The following is a 19,812-nucleotide window of genomic DNA, read 5'->3' as shown; positions in this document are numbered from 1 at the left end:
CAGAGGTCCTACTGGGCAGTCGTAAGACCAAACAGGGCATAGGTTTACAGCCTGTGTTAGACGGGGTTACACTCCCCCTGAAGACGCAGGTTCGCAGCTTGGGAGTGATCCTGGACTCATCGCTGAGCCTGGAACCCCAGGTCTTGTGCGCAAGCTGTGCCCGTACCTTGGGAAGTCTGATCTGGCCACGGTGGTCCATGCTCTTGTTACATACGAAATAGATTACTGCAATGCACTCTACATGGGGCTGCCTTTGAAGACTGTTCAGAAACTTCAATTAGTCCAAAGGGCGGCAGCTAGATAACTCTCCGGAGGATCATACAGGGAGCATACCACCCCCGTTATGTCAGCTTCACTGGCTGCCGATCCAGTTCTGAGCACAATTCAAAGTGCTGGTATTGACCTACAAAACCCTATACGTCTCCGGCCCAGCGTACCTGTCCGAACGTATTTCCTTCTACATCCCACTTAGGAGTTTAAGATCTTCTGGGGAGGCCCTGCTCTCGGCCCCACCTTTATCACAAGTGAGACTGGTGGGGACGAGGGATAAGGCCTTCTCGGTGGTGGCCCCTCGCCTGTGGAATGCATTCCCCGGGGAAATTAGGTCATCAACATCCCTCCTCTCTTTCAGAAGGAAGTTAAAAACCTGGATATGGGACCAGGCCTTTGGGTAAGCTGGCAGATGGATAAAAGACAATGACGACCAGAGTAGGAAAGGACAATGACAATGCTGGATGGATTATGGATTTATGAATTGGCGAACATTGACCACAAAATGGTTTTATTGCTGCTATTGTATTAATTTGATTGTTTTAACTAGTTATAACTGTTGTTGTTGTATTGTATTTTGTATATTGTATTAAGTGAACTGTTGGGCATCGAATTGTGCCTTTTGTAAGCCGCCGCAAGTCCCCCCTAGGGGGTTGAGAAGGGCGGGGTAGAAGCACTCTAAATAAATAAATTTGTCACTGTTGAACTTCATTTTGTTAGTTTTGGTCCATCATCTCTCTAATCAGTTACGATGGTTTTGAATTCTGTTCCTGTCTTCTGGAGTATTGGCTATCCCTCCAAATTTGATGTCGTCTGCAAATTTGATGATCATGCTTGTTACACTGTTAAGATTTAAACATTTAAAATGTTTAACATTTAAACATTTAAAAGTAATTCATGTGACAAAAAAGAAGAAGAGAACATCACTGGATTTTGAGTACTGCAGTGTGTTCCACATGGATCTCCCTTTGGATATGGTTAGAAAGCATCTATTACTCCAAAATACAATTACAAAGCTGTTAACTGGGCCTGGCATTATAATCACATTAGACTCGACAAAATACATCAGGACTTGTGGACTTCCAAGATTTATACCCAAATCTACTAGAGGAATTAGATCCAAAAATGATGGCACAACGAATACAGGATATAGAGGCTCAGAAAGACATTGTCACCCTTAGTAAAGCCGGCTCACTGAAATGGTTAAGTCGCTTTAAACATACTTTTCAAACAGCCGAATACCTAAAGACAGAAATGCCCAAACATCTAAGGAGGGTATTCACTAGAACCCGATTCGAACAGACAGATACAATGGTTAAACATGGAAAGCTTAACCAAGTTCCATATAATGAGCGTTTCTGTATCTGTGGGGCGACAGAGGTAGAGGATATTACACATGTACTGTTTAATGGTATTTTGTACAACAAAGAGAGAAATCAATACCTCGGACCATTCATCATACAGAAGACTCACTGGGCTCCCTATATCAAAACTACATTCTTAATGGCTGGCCAGAATGCGAAGATAACACACCAAACAGCCCTTTTCCTTTATAAAGCAACGCAGCTGAGAACTGCATATCTGGAGGCGATTGGGGTCAACTGTAGGGGTGACGCAGATATCTGAAGTGGCTTGGGGTTGTGTAATAACTATTTTAACCTTCATTTTAACCTTCATTTTTAATTTTTGTGGTATGAAATTTTATCTTGACATTTTAATGATAATATTTTTAGTCATCTTTTAACCTAATGTGTGTTGGTTCGCTGTTGTGGGGGTCTTGGAATGGTGATTGTTGTCTGTTTGTGCACGTGTCTGTTTTTTGTTTTTAATGTTGATGTGGTCAATAGACTATTCAATAAACTTTGCTTGCACATTAGACTCACACTTGCCAAATTGCTTAGTTTCCAGTTTTTTTCAATTTAATATGCTGCCCCCCCCCCCCACTTATATCCCTTTGTAGCATATGAATAGAATGCTCATAGGACCATTGGCCTCTAAAAGTCCTTCAGCCTACAATAATATCTTTAAAAGAAACTCTCTTTCTGGGACCCCCAAATTATAAAGTGAGGCTTAGGAAAAGGTCTTCCTGGTGTTAAGTACCCAAAACTGAAAGATGGTTGCCTCAAGACAATAATGGCATTTGCTCTGATTACAGCTAAGTTCCCTTTCCATTTCCCCAGGTTTTTACAATGTGATCCATTTAATGTCAGCAAATGGGTTTTAAGCTATTTTTTTTAAAAAAGACAGTTGCCATCTTAATGCTTTTATTTAAAGATGTTCCCATTTCAATACATTTTTGCCAGCCTAGGAACTCACTTTGCAGTGCAAGGCACCAATCTCTTTTTTAAAAAACCCATACAAAGATGTGTTAGAATCCAAGGTAGACTGGAACCAACCTAAGTTCAATGCCATAAGGAATAAGATTAACTATTAGGACCTTTGCCAGTGCATGATAGGGTAGGGAATCTGAAAAATGGCATAAAGGGTGTGTATGGTATGGATTGGACAGACAGCCAGTATTTTCCAATATTTCCTAAGCATGAGGCAGCCAAACCCTGAATTTTTCTAGAAAAAGGTAAATTTTATCTCGGATCATATGGCACTGGAACTATCCTGTTACAGCAGAGGAGGTGGATACTTCTGTAACCAACAAATGCCAGCTTGTTTTTGTTATTTACCTTTTATGCAACTTTAAAAATATTTTGCACCTTCACAGTATTAAAAATCCTATATGACAATGTATAGGTTTAGTAATGCTAGTAAAAATATCAACCCCCAAAAACTGGGTTGACTGACCTATGGGTCAATGTAAACACTACAACTCTTATGTAAAAGGAGCCACCCCCTTTGCTGAGTAGCCAATGGTGAAAGCTTAGTCCATCCTGGAAGAACCTATTCTCTCCAGTATGGCTTGAATACGTGGGAAGGGAAATGGTGGTGGCAGCTGCCTCCCTGAGATGATGCTGGCACTTTCCCCTTCACCATGAAATGATCTTGACTTATGCATGGGTCACATCAAAAACAAAATTTTGGTCCCAAAACCTGTCCTCGGTTTATACATGAGCATATATGGTAATTTGTGTGCCTTAAGTTGTAATAGTAATAGCTCCAATTCAATCAATTTCTATTTCCAAGTTGCAATACAACAAAATGTGACAAAGTCTAAATGTTGCACATACTTCTGCAATCTATATATATAAAATGCTTCATGTCATAATGAGTGGCTTAAAAACAAAAGAACTGCTGGGCCAATACCCACCAAATTTGCCAACAAAACTCCTCACCATACAAGGTGTGACCAACAATAATAAAAATTAGAAAAACATCGAAAACAACGTAGAAATCCTTAATAAAAGGAGAAGTCATCACTTTGCATGCGTGCAGCTGTGGGGGGTGCACACATGCATGTAAGAGCTCCTCCATCGTCTCGCGGTGGAACTTTGGCGGCAATGGCTCCTGGAGCCAGCCACAGCTCCACCAAAATTCACCATCTGAAACACCAGCCTGATCAACGGAAACAGAGGGGCCTCTTTCTATTCACTTCCTCAATGCCTCTTCGAGCCTCAACCGAGAAGAAGGAGGAGGAGGAGGCTTCTCCATAGCAACTGTGCCTGGGAGACGCTTGTCCCGCCTTTCCCAGGAGCAATTGCAGGCAGAGAGGACTCCTCCCCCTCCTCCCTGGCTGTTTCGGGGCCTGGCCTGGAGGTCTCCCAGAGGCCCAGCACCAAGCCCCACTCGCCCTTCCAGTGCCGCACGCCTCCCTTCCCGAGCCCCGGCGCCTTCCTGGGTAGGTGGCTCTCTTTCATCCCCTCCCCCCCCCCCCCGGCTTCCCCATAGCCCATGGGCCAGCCAGCCAGAGTGCTGTGATCCTTCCTTCCTTCCCTTATCTTCTGTTTTTCCTCCCTCCCCTCCCCTCCCCTTCTTTTCCTTCTTCCCCTTCTGTTTTTCCTAACTCCTTCCCACCCTTCCCTTTCTTTATTTCCTTCCTTCCTTCCCTTCTTCCCCTTATCATCTCCTTCCTTCCTTACTTTATTTTCAGTTCTTTCCTCCCTCCCTCCCCTTTCCTTCCCTTCCTTCCCTTCTTTCCCCTTCTGTCCTACCTTTCCTTTCCATTCTTCCCTTCTTTATCTTATCTTCTACCTTCTTTCCTTCCTTCCCTTCTTCCCCTTCTGTTTTTCCTCCCTCCCTCCTTCCCCTTCCTCCCTTCCTTCGTTTCCTTCTTCCCCTTATCTTCTGTCTTTCCTTCCTGCCTGCCTTCCTTTCCTCCCTTCTTTCCCCTTCTGTCCTATGTGGGCGAAAGAGTGAAGGGCCCATGCCCCCCCCCCCCACAAGCAATTCCCAAATGTCAAGGTCTTCCCCAAACTCCACTGTGTTCCAATTTTGCCATATTGACTTTTCTTCCCTAGTTTGGTTCAGATTCATCTTTGTTTTGGTTCACAGTGCTCTCCGGATGTAAGTGGACTGCTATTATTATTGTTTATATTTTTATTATTATTATTAACCTGAGGCTGGCTATTTGTCAGGAGTGGTTAGATTGTGCTTCTCCCATTTGTAAAGAGGGGCTGGACTGGATGGCCCCTTCAAGTCTCTTCCTATGCTAGCATTCTTTCATTATTATGAGGTTGCATGGCCATCTCTCAGGAGTGTTTAGATTGTGCTTTTCCCTTATGCCAAAGGGTGCTGGACTAGATGGAGGTCTTTTCCTCTCCATTATTGTTATTATTATTATTAAACTGAGGCTGGCCATCTGTCAGGAGTGGTTAGATTGTGCTTCTCCCATTTCCCCAAAGAGGCTGGACTGCAGGTTCCCTGCAGGTCTCTTCCTATCCTAGGATTCATTTATTATTATTATTATTATTATTATTATTATTATTATTATTATTCTGAGATTGAATGGCCATCTCTCAGGAGTGGTTACATCATGCTTTTCCCATTTGCCAAAAGGGGCTGGACTGGATGACCCTTGGAGGTCTCTTTCTACCTGAAAAACTACAACAACCCAGTGATTCCAGCCATGCTCTGTGCATAATGAGTACCTTAAAAACAAAAGAGCCAATGAATGAAATCATACCAAATTTGGCAACAAAACATCTCACAACACAAGGAGTGGCCATCACTCAAAAAATATGATTTCTCATTTGAGAGTTGTAGCTGCTGGGATTTATAGTTCACCTACAATCAAAGAACATTCTGAACTCCACCAACGATGAAATTGAACCAAACTTGCCACACAGGCCTCCCATGACCAACAGAAAACACTAGAAGGGTTTGCTGAGCATTGACCTTGACTTTGGGAGTTGTAGTTCACCTACATCTAGAGAGCACTGTTAACTCAAACAATGATGGATCTGGACCAAACTTGACACGAATACTCAATATGCCCAAATATGAACACAGATGGAGTTTGGGGGAAATAGACCTTGACATTTGGGAGTTGTAGTCACTGGGATTCACAGTTCACCTACAATCAAAAAGCATTCTGAACCCCATGAACGACAGAATCTGGCCAGACTTCCCACACAGAACCCCCACAACCAACAGAAAATACTTAAGGCCATCCAATCCAACTCCCTTCATCAGGGCAAGAAAATGTCATCAAACCTCTCCTGACAAAGAGCCATCCAGCCATTGGTATAGATAGATAGATAGATAGATAGATAGATAGATAGATAGATAGATAGATAAGATTCACAAACAGAGATATATAGGATCATAGATTTGAAAGCGACCCTTAAAGAAGGACAATGATATGTTGCATGTTCCAGAGTGGACAAACCAGACACTCTCCACATCAACACTGACGAAGACACAGCAAGAAATACTGTTTACTCACAAGCATAATTATATATATTAGAAACCAACACTTTCTCATTACTTTATTTCCCAGATCAACAGACTGGGCCACAGCAACGTGTGGCAGGGGACAGCTAGTATACTATATGAACTTAACATTTACAAGTGCTGTGAATATTTGTTTATCCTCCCTCATTCCCACCCAAACCAATTTGCAACAATTGATCTCAATGTAGATATAAACAAAGATATTGCCTACAAGTCAACAATACTTCAGTGTATTATTATTATTATTATTATTATTATTATTAAACTTTATTTGTACCCCGCTAGCATCTCCCGCAGGACTCGATGCGGCTTACAAAGGCCAAGGCCTCAACACAACAACAGCAAAACAATAAAAATACAATTTAAAGCAAATTAAAAACATAAGCAATAACAAAACATTACATCATTACGAAATAAAAACCAGGGCCAGGCCAGTGATGGGTACAGGTTAAAAAGTACTGGGTGTGGCAGGAGGTATGTTGGATTTCCGGGCAAGTGCAACGTGCAGAGAGTCTTAAACTCTTAATAGAGTTCTTCTGGGACATAGTGCTGTAGATTATTCTATTCCAGAAAGGCACATCGGAATAGCCAGGTCTTCAGATTCTTCCTGAAGACTGCCAACGTGGGTGCTAGTCTAATGTCTTTGGGGAGAGTGTTCCAGAGTTGGGGGGCAACCACAGAGAAGGCCCTGTCCCTCGTCCCCACCAAACGCGCATGTGTCGCAGGTGGGATCGCAAGCAGGGCCTCTCCGGATGAACGAAGGGAGCACGTGGGTTCATACACTGAGATGCGGTCACGCAGGTAGGGCTTTGTAGGTAAGCACCTGCACTTTGAATTGGGTTCGGTAGGTGAACGGCAGCCAGTGGAGCTCCTTGAACAGAAAGGTTGACCTCTCTCTGTAAGGAGCGCCAGTTAACATCCTGGCCACTGCCCGTTAAACCAGTTGGAATTTCTGAGCCGTTTTCAAGGGCAGCCCCACGTAGAGCGCATTACAGTAATCCAATCTGGAGGTAACCAAGGCATGGACCATCCCGGCCAAATCAACCTTTGCAAGGTACGGTCGCAGCTGGCACACAAGTCTTAGCTGTGCAAAAGCCCTCCCGGACACCGCCGGCGCCTGAGCCTCAAGCGTAAGTGATGAATCCAGGAGAACTCCCAAACTGCGGACCTGTGACTTCAGGGGGAGTGTAACCCCGTCCAACACAGGTTGCCACCCTATACCCCGATCCGGTTTACGATTGACCAGGAGGACCTCTGTCTTGTCGGGATTGATCTTCAGCTTATTCTTCCTCATCCAGATAGCCACAGAGGCCAGGCACTCGTCCAGCACTCGGGGGCCTCCTTGGAATTAGGTGGAAATGAGTAGTAGAGTTTTGTGTCATCTGCGTAAAGATGGCACCTAACTCCAAAACTCCGGATGACCTCTCCCAGCGGTTTCATGTAGATGTTAAAAAGCATGGGAGACAGAATAGAGCCTTGCGGGACCCCACAGGTCAAAGGCCAGGGGTTTGAGCAGGTATCTCCCAGCTTCACCATCTGGGATCGACCTTCGAGGAAGGATCGAAGCCACGACAGAACCGTGCTCCCGAGACCCATCCCAGAGAGTCGTCCCAGAAGAGTACCATGATTGTTGGTATCAAAAGCCGCCGAGATGTCCAAGAGAATCAACAGAGTCACACTCCCCCTGTCCAGCTCTCTATGGAGGTCATCCACCAAGGCGACCAAGGCCGTCTCGGTTGCGTGGCCAGGCCTGAAGCCAGACTGTGACTGATCTAGGTAGTTGTTGTCGTCTAGAAAACCCTGGAGCTGGAAGGCGACCACCCACTCCAGCACCTTGCCCAAGAAAGGGAGGTTGGAGATCGGCCTGAAGTTGTTCAGCACCGTGGAATCAAGGGAAACCTTTTTAAGGAGTGGACGAACCACCGCTTGTTTCAGTTGAGATGGAAAAAACCCCTGCTCCAGAGATGCATTAATGATCAACACAAACCAATCTACCAACCCCTCCCTGGCCGATTTAATTAGCCAAGACAGGCAAGGGTCTAGAGCTGACGTAGTCACCCTCACATCACCAAGGACCTCCTCCACGGTCTCAAGAAGAACAAGCCGAAAAGAATCCCACAAAATTGGACAAGCAGATGTCTCAATCATCTCCTCTGGAACTGTGGTGAAATTGGAGTCCAGCTCAAGACGTATCTGAGCAACTTTGTCTGCAAAATGGTGTACGAACTCACGACAGCGAGTTGCTGGGTCATCGAAGTTCTCCTCAACCACTGGTGGGTGAAGGAGTTCCCCGACAACCCAAAACAACTCCAACGATCTATTTGCTGCAGATGCTATACGGATAGTCGTGAAAGATTCCCTGGCTACCTGTATAGCCACGGTATACGCCTTAAGAGATGCTTTAGTCCGTGCTTGACAAGACACGTCTCGAGATTTCCTCCATTTGCGCTCTAGCCCCCTTCTCATGTGTTTCATCACGGTCAACTCCCCGGTGAACCAGGGAGATGGCCTATCTCGACGCAATGAGATGTGGCGTTTGGGAGCTATCATATCTATCGCCCTGGACATCTCCCTATTATAGAGATCAACCAAGGCGTCGACCGGATCGCCAGGCTCCATGACAGGAAAAACCCTAAGATTCCTCAGGAATCCATCCAGATCCATCAGTCTTCGGGGGCGGACCATCTTAATTTGTCCTCCACCCCTGCAGAGGTGAAGGGTCGCAAAAAGTCTAAAGCTGATCAGATGGTGATCAGACCATGACAAAAGAAGGATGTTTTGTTCTTCCACTCTGATCATTTCACTGTCCGCCATGAAAACTAAGTCGAGTGTATGTCCTGCCTGATGGGTGGGTCCAGATATAACTTGTGAGAGCCCCATGGTCGTCATGGCGGCCATGAAGTCCTGAGCTGCTCCAGACAAAGCGGTCTCAGCATGGATGTTAAAATCTCCCAGCACCACCAGGCGCTGGGAGGCCAAGGCCGAATTGGAGACCACGCTAGCTCAGGCAGGGAAACTGCTGGGTCGCGGGGTGGGCAATACACCAGCAGAAGCCCCAAGCTGTCGTGGTTTCCAACCCTCAGGTAAACACACTCGAACCTAGGTGATTGCGGAACAGAGCATCTGACCACAGCGATGGATTGCCGAGACTACTGCGACTCCTAGAGGTCCATCTGCCTCTATTAATCATTAAATCAGCAATCTCTACTGCAAAGGTGTCTGATCTTAAAAGATGTTGGTCCTGGCCACAAAATGCGGTCAGCTGATCAATAGAGTCTGATGTTAAATTAACAGTTGTCCTCCAAATGTTCGTAGATGTCACCTGCCAATCCAAGGTGTTCTCATTCCCATACATACAAGACAGCCCTCCCCTTCCCTCAGTCACCTCACCATCCATCCCTCCTTCCAATCCAGGGTCCAGTATGCCTTTCTTTCCATTCAAGCACAAGTCCTCAGCCAAATCTGCACATGGGTGATTGTCTGCCCTTGGGGGATCGAATTGCACAGGAAATCTAATAATAAGGGCAATTCCTCTGAAAAGGTGATCCATTTTTTCATTCAAGGTCTTAAGTTGTAACAATATGAGGTTGAACGAATCTCCCAAGAGGTCGCACAGTTGTGATAGTTCATTCTTCCCATGAGACTCTGTTGTAGCCATTCCTATGTCAATTCCTATCTCTGATACCATTCAGCAACTTCTAACGTCCACCACACTTCGCAACTTCACTCACAGCCAACTTACACCTCACTCAGCCACTCCACCATACTCCACACACTCTTCTCTTCCTTCCACAGTTTTCTCACCAGCCCACATAGACCTCACATTCTCTCATCACATACCCATCCATATACCTCACTCAACCAATCCACCACACTCCACAACTCCACACTCTCCCCTTCCTTCCACAATTTCTCACCAGCACACACAAACCTCACACTCTCTCACCACATACACATACATAAACCATATACAACCTACCTATGTCTTCACTTCTATCTCAACAGTCAGTCTAAATACCCACATGTTATGCCAGATCTACACTATTCCAAGTAGAAGAGCAATATGGCACAACATAAACCAATGACGAGGTGCAGCTTTGAAATGCACAATATGAAATACACAATATGCAACACAAAATGGCAAACATTGAATAGGAACAAGCATATTGTTTACCATCATGATTATTTGTCAATTCAATGAAAACCTTATTTAGCCCCATGTTTTCCAATCAATGTTTCTGGCAAAACATAGAACGGTCTCTAATGACTTTTCTCACTAGTCCATCCAAGATGTTTAATAGTTGTGAAATTTTGACAACAAAGTCGGGCTTGTCTGGAAGATGTGATCCAAAAACTATTAATATTTGTCTTACATTCTTAGCAACTGCACACAAAAGCCAGTGTTTGGGGAAAGAAGAACACATTGAAATTCATCCAGTTGTAAATGTAAGCAATAACTATATTCAGATTTATTTGGAGTAGATCCATTCAAAGCAAAACCTCACTCCAACTTGTTACTTTTGAACTTTTGCTATCAAATGTAAATAAAATCCTGCCAATTTAACTGCTAAAAGAAAAATTAATCCTAGAGCAATTCAAGCTTGAGCTCTCCCTAGAAGCCAAGCTGAGACTGCCATACTCTGGTTACATTGTAAAATGTTACTCATTCTAAAATATTGTGGTAATTGACAAGTTAAAAGCAGAAGGAAAAGATAAAAACTACAGATGGATAGACTTAATCCAGGAAGCCACAGCCCTGTGTTTGCAAGACCAAAGCAGGGCTATTAATGATAGGGTGGCTTGGAGTTATCTCCTTTGTTGGCTTGCCATAAGTCAAAGTCAACTGGATAAAAGCAACAACAACAAAAAGAAATGAGAAACACTCTAGAGAAACCTTTTGAGAAAATCAGCATCTTTTGGAAAGGCACGAGCCAGTTAGAGATTGTAACCTTTCTAAAATATGATCTTCCTGAGAAAAGTTAAAACCTCCCTCAAGTCAACTTTCTCCTTAGTGGTAAATATCCACTAGCATTCGTGCAAGGCAATTGGGTTTCTCAGCTGTTAGACTGATATGCCTAGATATCTCTTTGAGGTGTCAGGAACAAAGATATGCCAATGCACAAAAACCAGAAGTTTCAGAAGTGTTCTTTTCAGTTTCCCTAAAACATCTACTCTCCCTTAAAACATCTTGCTTTAAATTATGCTCTCAAGAGACCAAAATAAGTAGACTTCTTTAAAAGTAACATATCTGGTTTACTCACAAACTTCATGTATTCAGCATACAGGTATATTTCTTATCAGTCCAGTTACATATAGGTTAGAAGTGGCTTCTCTGTGCAAATAATACAGGACATCTTTCTTATAATCAACAATCCAAAGTCTAAAGCATCTCTCTGTTCTGAGAGTCTAATAGAGTCTGTATAGTCCGGAAGTCTAAGGGAGTCTCTAAAGCAGTGCTTCTCAACCTGTGGGTCCCCAAGTGTTTGGCCTACAACTCCCAGAAATCCCAGCCCATTTATCAGGGATTTCTGGGAGTTGAAAGCCAAAACATCTGGGGACCCACAGGTTGAGAACCACTGCTCTAAAGCATTCTGTTTCTACTGACTTCTAAAATGGAGTCTGAGATCGGAACAGTTCCAGATCTGGTCACATGGTATGCAGCCCCTCCCACAACACAGAGTTAAGGAAAATTATGTACAATTCACATATGCATATGCAGTACAGGAAGCAATCTGAATTACATACATAACAAATAACTAGTATAGGAAACTTGTAGAAGGTTGCTATTTCCAACAAAAAATGTGGACATGAAAGGCTACAGCAATAAAAGGGGAAGAAATGTAAACTGATTGCAGCTCACTAAATAGTACTGCAGTTCTTTAGTAAGTCTCCTCTCCACCACTTCTTTTGAATTCCAAAGCAAAACAAGTTTTTAAATATCTCAGTTCTTCTCTGTTTGTGCTTACAAGAAAACCAAATCAGATGCTAAAACCTGAAACACATTAACGTTCTGTTTCTAACAGAGTTATTTCAACCTTTGAAACAAGGTAGGATTAAAAATGCAATTAAATACTAGCAAGATTTGGAAGCTATTTACCACCTGTATTCTCTGACTTTACTTATTTCCATTCTTACCTCAACCAGTTTTCTTTCATATGAGCTCGCTAGTTCTTCATTATTCTCTGCTTGTTTTTACTCTGGGATGGTAAATTCACTCTCTGTGTTCCAAAGACTGGTCAACACTGAAAACAAAAAATGTACAAATGCTTATTTTACACTAGAAATTAATACAGCAAAAAAGACTCACTCACATATTCTTAAATTGAAGAAACAATTTTAAGGTTTTAGCTGCAATACCAAAATTAAAACAATAAATAGAACTTTTTAGCATTCTAGAAGAACATCTGTGTTTTTAGATCAGAAGATGAGGGTTGCAATCCCACCTTCTCGTGAATTTCGCTCAGGCTTTAGGTCAAAATGTAAAGTACAATAAAGATGAAGTTTTCTCAGCCTTATAATACTAGTATGTCTTATAATTAGGAAGCTTTCACTTTTGAGTCTGACAATTCCAAAGAAAGAAGTTTAAAGACATTTCTGTAAATGTAAGACTGGATATCATGGATGAGTTACTCATACATTTCCTCAAGAGATAGCAACCCAGCAATGTCTGAAGGTGGATAGTGCAATATAATCAGTGAATCAAAACCATCCTGAAAAATCCTATCACACAATCAATCCATCAAAGTTGTACAAAGCCGCTTTAACATAGGCCAGAAATGCATTGAAACCAGCATACAAAGATATAAGCAGTTTGTTCTCAGCAAGTATTACACCACACTTATTGCAAGCAACAAGTTAAAAAATATTTTGGCAGAAACAAGGGAAGGGCTTTTATTCACAGCTAAGAAAAATATTAAACATATTGAATGTTAAACATATTGAATCTCCAAATGCTGATGTTAAACCAAGGTAAGGAGTTCTTTTTAAATGTCACAAAAATGAATTTCAGCAATTAGACAGTGGAAGGAAGCAGGTGGCATGTCAATCTTGCAGCCCAGACAGTTGAACTATTTGTGGAATTCGAATTCGCTTGTGTTTGTCTCAAGATACTCCACATTCCTCCGTTGACAGCCATCTCTGCCCAGCCATGGATAAATTATCCGTTGGGGCCAAAAAAAGAATTACCTACAAGGTTGGCACCAATCTGCTAGTAGAAAATACATTAAAATGGGTCAGCTCCAACACTCTCCCCAGCTTCGGAATAGTTAAGTTGCAGCAGGGCAACCATTTACCAGGATTCCATGAGATCCGTGGAGAAGGAAGAAGACAGAGACAGCTTAGCAAGTTTCCAGTATTTATTCTTACCCGGGGTAAGGGTGCTCAGCTTCCCCAAAATGGCTGATGAAGCACAAAGCTCTGTCCAAGTTAGCCCAGTATTTATAGATAGAATTACCAGTTTGCACATGCGTATACCAACTCTGCCATGTACACAATACATAATCATTAACAGAATTCTTATATAAGAACACTTTTGGCAAATCATCATGACCCCAAATATTTGTCTTTCCATCAACCTTTAGCCTTATCCCCAGACGACATGTTCCTAATTTTCTTAGATCTTAAAATGAATCATAACTTCATATATATCTGTTTTTAACATAAAACTTATTCAAAGTAATTTCCTTATTAATTCTTCTGTAATTATTTTCATAATATCTTGTTTTCCTGGAATTGGTCATTTTATATAATGTGTCTGAAATTACCTGCTATTTACATCAAATAGACAGGAGATGGCGCTTTCTTACTATAAGACCTTAGATGTTCCAGTCTTGGATCAATAATATCGATTTACCTTATACGTTAGGTCTACGTATAAACATACGTTCTATGTTTAGCCTAAAGTCAACCTTCGGCTTCTTCAAATATTTGTTTATGGAACAAGCCACCCCGACCTCTTATTGATTCATACCATCTGCTGATTTTCCCTTACTCTAAAAATCTCTTTTTAATCGCCAGAACTAAGGTAGGACCTTCTGTTTCTTAAATTCATTTAAATTATAATTATTTTCTCCCTAATGACTGCCACAGTTATCCTAATAGGCATATTATTGCTGGAGACCAATACCACTAGGAACTGTCAACATAAACACAAAAATAACAGCTGTATGCCCATCCTTAGGAGATAAACTCTTGGTAACTGAATGCCAAATTTGGAAAATTCTTCTTTTAACAGATGCAGGTAAGAGTTCATGGCTTAAGGGAAAACATTTGTTGCAAGCATAAAATCCCAGATGTGATACCAATATCTCCAAACAAAGAAGAAGGGTGACAGTGCACTTAATATTCAACAACAGTGGGACTGGAACATTTTTCTCTCTATTTTCCACTTCAGTGTTTCAGACAGGTTTTTGGGGGTGAACAAGGAATGCAAAGGGAACCAATGAATGCTTTTAGAAAAATTAGAATATAGGAAAAGTAGCCCCTGCAGAGTAGGAAACAACCTTACCCAAGGCACAGGAGAATCCTTGCCTATCAGTGTTGACAGTATTGGGCTCAACGGTCAAATGTCTGTGCTATTAAAGTAGTGGTTCCCAAGCTTTGGTCCTCCCATGTGTTTTGAACCTCAGCTTCCACAATTCCAAATAGCTGGTAAGATGGTTGGTATTTGGTGGAGTTGAAGTCCAAAACACACAAAGGACCAAAGCTTGGGAAGTACTGTATTAAAAGGAAGCTTTCTCCTTTTTGTTTGTAGATAGGCGCTGCATAGACTTAGCATTTCAAGTTAATCTAAAATTTCATAACAAGCAGACTAAAAAACAGTTCCAAGGAAAGATCAAATGTGTAACACAGACCTACATCCAACTGACAGTCTCAAGCTAACCGAAATCCACAGGTTTCACAGAAGTGTTGACTTGCTATTTAGCAACCAAGTCAATGGTTCTACTCTAGATGGGAGCAGAATTGGATTTAGATCATGAACACCAATACACTATCACTACTGTAAAGAAATGGCATGCTTGTGACAAAATACACACCTAAAGAGTTCTGGAAAGATGGTCTCCCGACTTCTCTTGAAAGACCTCCATTGAAGATGAGCCCACAACTTTCTGAAAAAGTGCTGATTTTAACAGTTGAAGCCCTAAACAGATCAACTAAGGGACCACCTTTCTTGTTCCGATTTTGTCTCCTTCCTAAAACCTTGAAGAGAAGCGCTGTCAAGAATAGCATCACCTATGGAGGACCAATTTCTTATGGGTAAGCAGAGTGAAGAAGAGTGATATATGGCATCTATACTGCTGCTGTATCTTAGTGCCCTGTGTTTTGATATATGTATTTTTGTTGTATATATTTTATGTTGACATGTTTTGATTGTGTTGTAGCTTGCCTCAAGCCATTAGGAGAGGTAGGTAACAAATAATTTGTTGTTATTGTTATAGGTTCTGTATCTCAAAAAGTAGAGCTGAGTGGGGAAAACTGGTGCCATTGTTTGAATCAGCAGGTCAAACATACCCAAGAAACCAGGCTACCTATCCACCCACCCATATATCTACCCACCCACCCAAATATCTAGCTACCATATCTATCCATCCATCCATCCATCTTTTTATCTATTGTAAACTCTGTTTTCTCCCTGCATGGAGTCCAACGTAATTTGGAAAACTAAACCATTTGTGTATTCATATACCATATTCTATTTGAGTTCTTGGTGATCAAGGGGGAAGAGAGGTCATGCAGCCCAGCACCTTCTTTAAAGCAATTTTCAATCACATTTGTCAGAATACAGTTATTCCCTTGCATAAGCCACTATTAAACAAAACATCCTTTGGAATACACGTATTATAAGACATCAAGATATCAAATGCATTCTTAGCCTTAGTGGTGGAAATGAACCCCACAGCAGATTAAAGGAAACCAGAAGGCATAGAACAGAACCATTCATTTTTAAAAGCTTTGCTGCCACTCTCACAGCCGCCCCCTTTTTTCTTCTGTTAAATCTGACCATCCCACTCAGTTTCTATTCTTATCCTTCCCTGATTTACATAACTGTAGCACAGCAGCATACAGCCAGCTGATGTTACCCTTCCCCTTTCTAATAATTACGCAAGTCACAAAATCAGTATCTTATTAATAACTTGAATAATACTAACTTTAGTTTTAAACCCTGCCACCATCTCCCCGAAGGGACTCGGGGTGACTTACAAGTGGGACCAAGCCCAAAACATACAACAAAATTCACCAACAAAAAACAAAAATGCAGTTTAAAGCATAATAATATAGGACAGTAAATTATAACACAATTAAAACAGCAGGCATAAAACAGCATTAAAACTATATTGAATCAATTCAGCAACCAGTGACCAGGAATATAATAGAAATTAATGATGATATCCCATATTAAAAGCAGTCCTAAAAGATAGGTTTTAATGCAATTTAATATATTGGAGTGGAAGTCAAATGTAATAAAGAACGTAATCCAAATCAGAGGTAAAGCCATATTAAGTCACTAAGGTCAGAGTTGTCAACTATGGTCAGGGACCACTAGTAGTCCAAACATTTTGGTCAAGTGGCCCACAGAAAGCTTTAAGTAAAGGTAAAAGTTTCTCTTGACATTAAGTCCTGTCGTATCTGACTCTAGGGGGCGATGCTCATCATCATTTCTAAGCTGAAGAGCCAGCGTTGTCCGTAGACACTTCCAAGGTCATGTGGCTGGCATGATTGCATGAAGCACTGCTACCTTCCTGCAGCAGTAGTACCTATTGATCTACTCACATTTGTATGTTTTTAAATTGCTAGGTTGGCAAAAGCTGAGGCTAACAGCAGGAGCTCAACCCGCTCCCTGGATTCGAATCGCCAACCTTTCGGTCAGCAAGTTCAGCAGCTCGGTGGTTAAACCGCTGCCCCACCAGCGGGCCCTTCAGAAAGCTTTAGCACAGTGGAAAACAGTTGTATGATTTCAAAGTGCAGGGAGACATCATATCCTTCCCCATAGAGGCATCCCCAAGAAAATTTGAAAAATGGAACAGTTGTGTTTGATAAGTATCAATAAAGCCAGATGTTTCATTTCCACTAAAATGGATTCTTTCATCAAGCTAAATGGCTTTAATTGTCTATTACAAACCAAGCTATGCCAAAATAAATTGCATTTCTACAAGGAGAGTTCATAAAAACATATAGTATTGCTAGAAAAATAACATTCCTCCCCTATCCCCATGCCCTTTTATGCTCACAACAATGTTATGAAGAAAATTAATCTGAACTATAATGGCTCACTTGTAATCCAACAAGCATAACTGAAATCTGAAACCCAGATTTGTGAGGTCTCCATCCCACACTGCCCCATGTTGTCTCTTAACAAAGACAGGAATTTGTGAGATTACTCATTTGTTCAAAATTCCAGGTGTTTCTATCTTCAGTCATCATTTTTCCTTGAAAAAAAGCAGGTAACGGATTTAGAAAGTTTTACAGAACAGCCCAAGGGTACTGCATGAGGTCAGGAACTGATTTTAACATTTTCCTTGTTTTTATAATGATGGTATTTTAAAAATCTATTTTAATGTTTACATTTTTAAAAATTGTGTAGTTTTGAAGGCTGAGAGTCACTTTGGGTCCTGGTCCAGGAGAAAAGTAGAGTACTAACAAATATAAATAATATTATCCCATCACAGGATTCTTGGCAAGATTTGTTCAGAGGTGATTTGTCCCTGAGGCTCACCGATGGCATCCAGAAAACTTCTGAGTGAGGATCTGAACCCTGGTTTCCCAGATTGTTGATCCAAAAGTCAAACCATTAACCCATGTTGACTTGCATTTTTAGTTAAAAATAACTACATCCTTCAGTTTGGGAAGGGCTTGAGGGAGTTGCAGTCAAGAGTGATGACTTGTGTTCAAGTATGATTGTCTTCTAGAGGTAGAGTCTTAGAGGTGGATTGATAAATGATGGTGAAGACCTATTCCGGATTGATGTGGTCTTAAGAGGGACAATATGACTCAAACAGACAGCTTTTTGCAATTTTTACCATGCAGAGGCAATTTTTTGGGTCTGGGGTTGTTCAAAGTGAAAAGGGCTGGGGACTGCACATGACTGATAGTTATATCTTCCCCATTTCTGGCTCATACTAAAGCTCAGGTCCATTAATACAAATATTCACTCACATGATGGGGTGGATATTTCTGTCCCTTCCTCCACACTGCAGACTTGTGAAGACTCAGAGGGTTGAATTTTTTTTTTTCATGTTAGGAGTGACTTGAGAAACTGCAAGTTGCTTCTAGTGTAAAAGAATTGGAAGTTTGAAGGACATTGCCAAGGGGATGCCCAGAAGTTTGATGTTTTACCATCCTTGTGGGAGGGTTCTCTCATGTGCTCACATGGTGAATTGGAGCTGACAAAGGAAGCTCAACCTGCTCTCCCGGGATTCGAACCACTGACCTGTCGATCAGTAGTCCTGCTGGCACAAAGGTTTAACTCACTGCACCACCGGGGGCTCTACTAAAGGTTGAATGATCTTTACAAAATGATGGGGAGGAGGAGGAGGAGGATGGTGATGATGATGGTGGTGTAAACTAGGGGATCTTTGTAACCCTTCACAATCCTTAGAGTCATACTGGTTTGAATGTATTGCAATTGATCCAAAACCACCAGAGGCCTAAGTGCAGCCAGTCCCCAGGTTACGAACAAGATAGGTTCTGTAGGTTTGTTCTTAAGCTGAATTTGTATTTAAATCAGATGTTTGTAACTTGAGAGGCTGCCTGTATTTTCCTTCTCAAAAATAGCGACCCTTGAATGCTAAGGAATACTTCCAAACAGAAAACAAATAGTCACAACTGTCCTGTCAAATGCATACAGGGTTTGCCACTAAGTCAAGAAAAGAAGAAAAGAACTGGAGACAAATCATAGCTCAGTTCACTACAGACAAAGCAAGCTTTGTCAGACAAAAGAATGAGGCATTGCCTTAGTTGGAGAAAAGGGTATTGGTTCCTGTATGGATTTAAAATTAAGCATAAACGGACCTAATATTGATAATTGCAAGACAAAGGCAGGCTGCCTTGTTATGCCATACATAAACACAACTAGCAAGACTAAATCACCAATTTCTCTTTTATCATGTGTAATTTTAAAATGTAAGAATGGCAAATTGCCTCCCTTGTCATCTGAAATGATTGGATAAAAATGTTCTGTACTGACAAATTATACGTTTTTCAAGACTATGTTTTGACAACGATCCATTAGAGATACATTGTGTACCATCAAGCATACTCATTTTATCAGAAATGCCAGGAGGCAAGCTTTGTAACAATATGACACTCACCATCCACAGTCTGACCTCGTTTCAGCATCTGGACAGCTCCAACATATTTCTTTAGCTGTACCTTCAGCACCTCATTTTCTCTGCAAATAGAAAGAATGTGAAGAAATAATTTTGTTTCTTCATCAAGAAAGGTATAAAGGAGAAGGAAATAGATGGCAATGCACTTCGGAGCAAATTCTAGCATATTTATATTTTAAAAACACAATTGATGTATGGGAGTTACAATCATGGAGCTGAAATTTTGATTTGTAATAATGGATCCTGACAATTAAGAAATACAACTAAAGCACTCCTGAAGGATATCGATATATCCTCTGTTGAAAAATCAAAGATAGTAGTACAGTCCACTACCCTTCAAAACAGTCTATTCCACTGCTGAACAGCTCTAACATTC

At 41.6% G+C, this 19,812-nt stretch overlaps 1 pseudogene; it reads right to left on the bottom strand.

Annotated features, from left to right (window-relative positions):
• The window catches only part of LOC137095617 (sorting nexin-29-like), a 177,057-nt pseudogene that overhangs the window by 87,049 nt on the left and 70,196 nt on the right, over positions 1–19,812 (bottom strand).

The sequence above is a fragment of the Anolis sagrei genome, chromosome Y (genome assembly GCF_037176765.1).
Source record: "Anolis sagrei isolate rAnoSag1 chromosome Y, rAnoSag1.mat, whole genome shotgun sequence".
In the NCBI taxonomy this organism is placed as follows: Eukaryota; Metazoa; Chordata; class Lepidosauria; order Squamata; family Dactyloidae; genus Anolis; species Anolis sagrei.
This window is presented reverse-complemented; position numbering and strand designations above follow the sequence as displayed.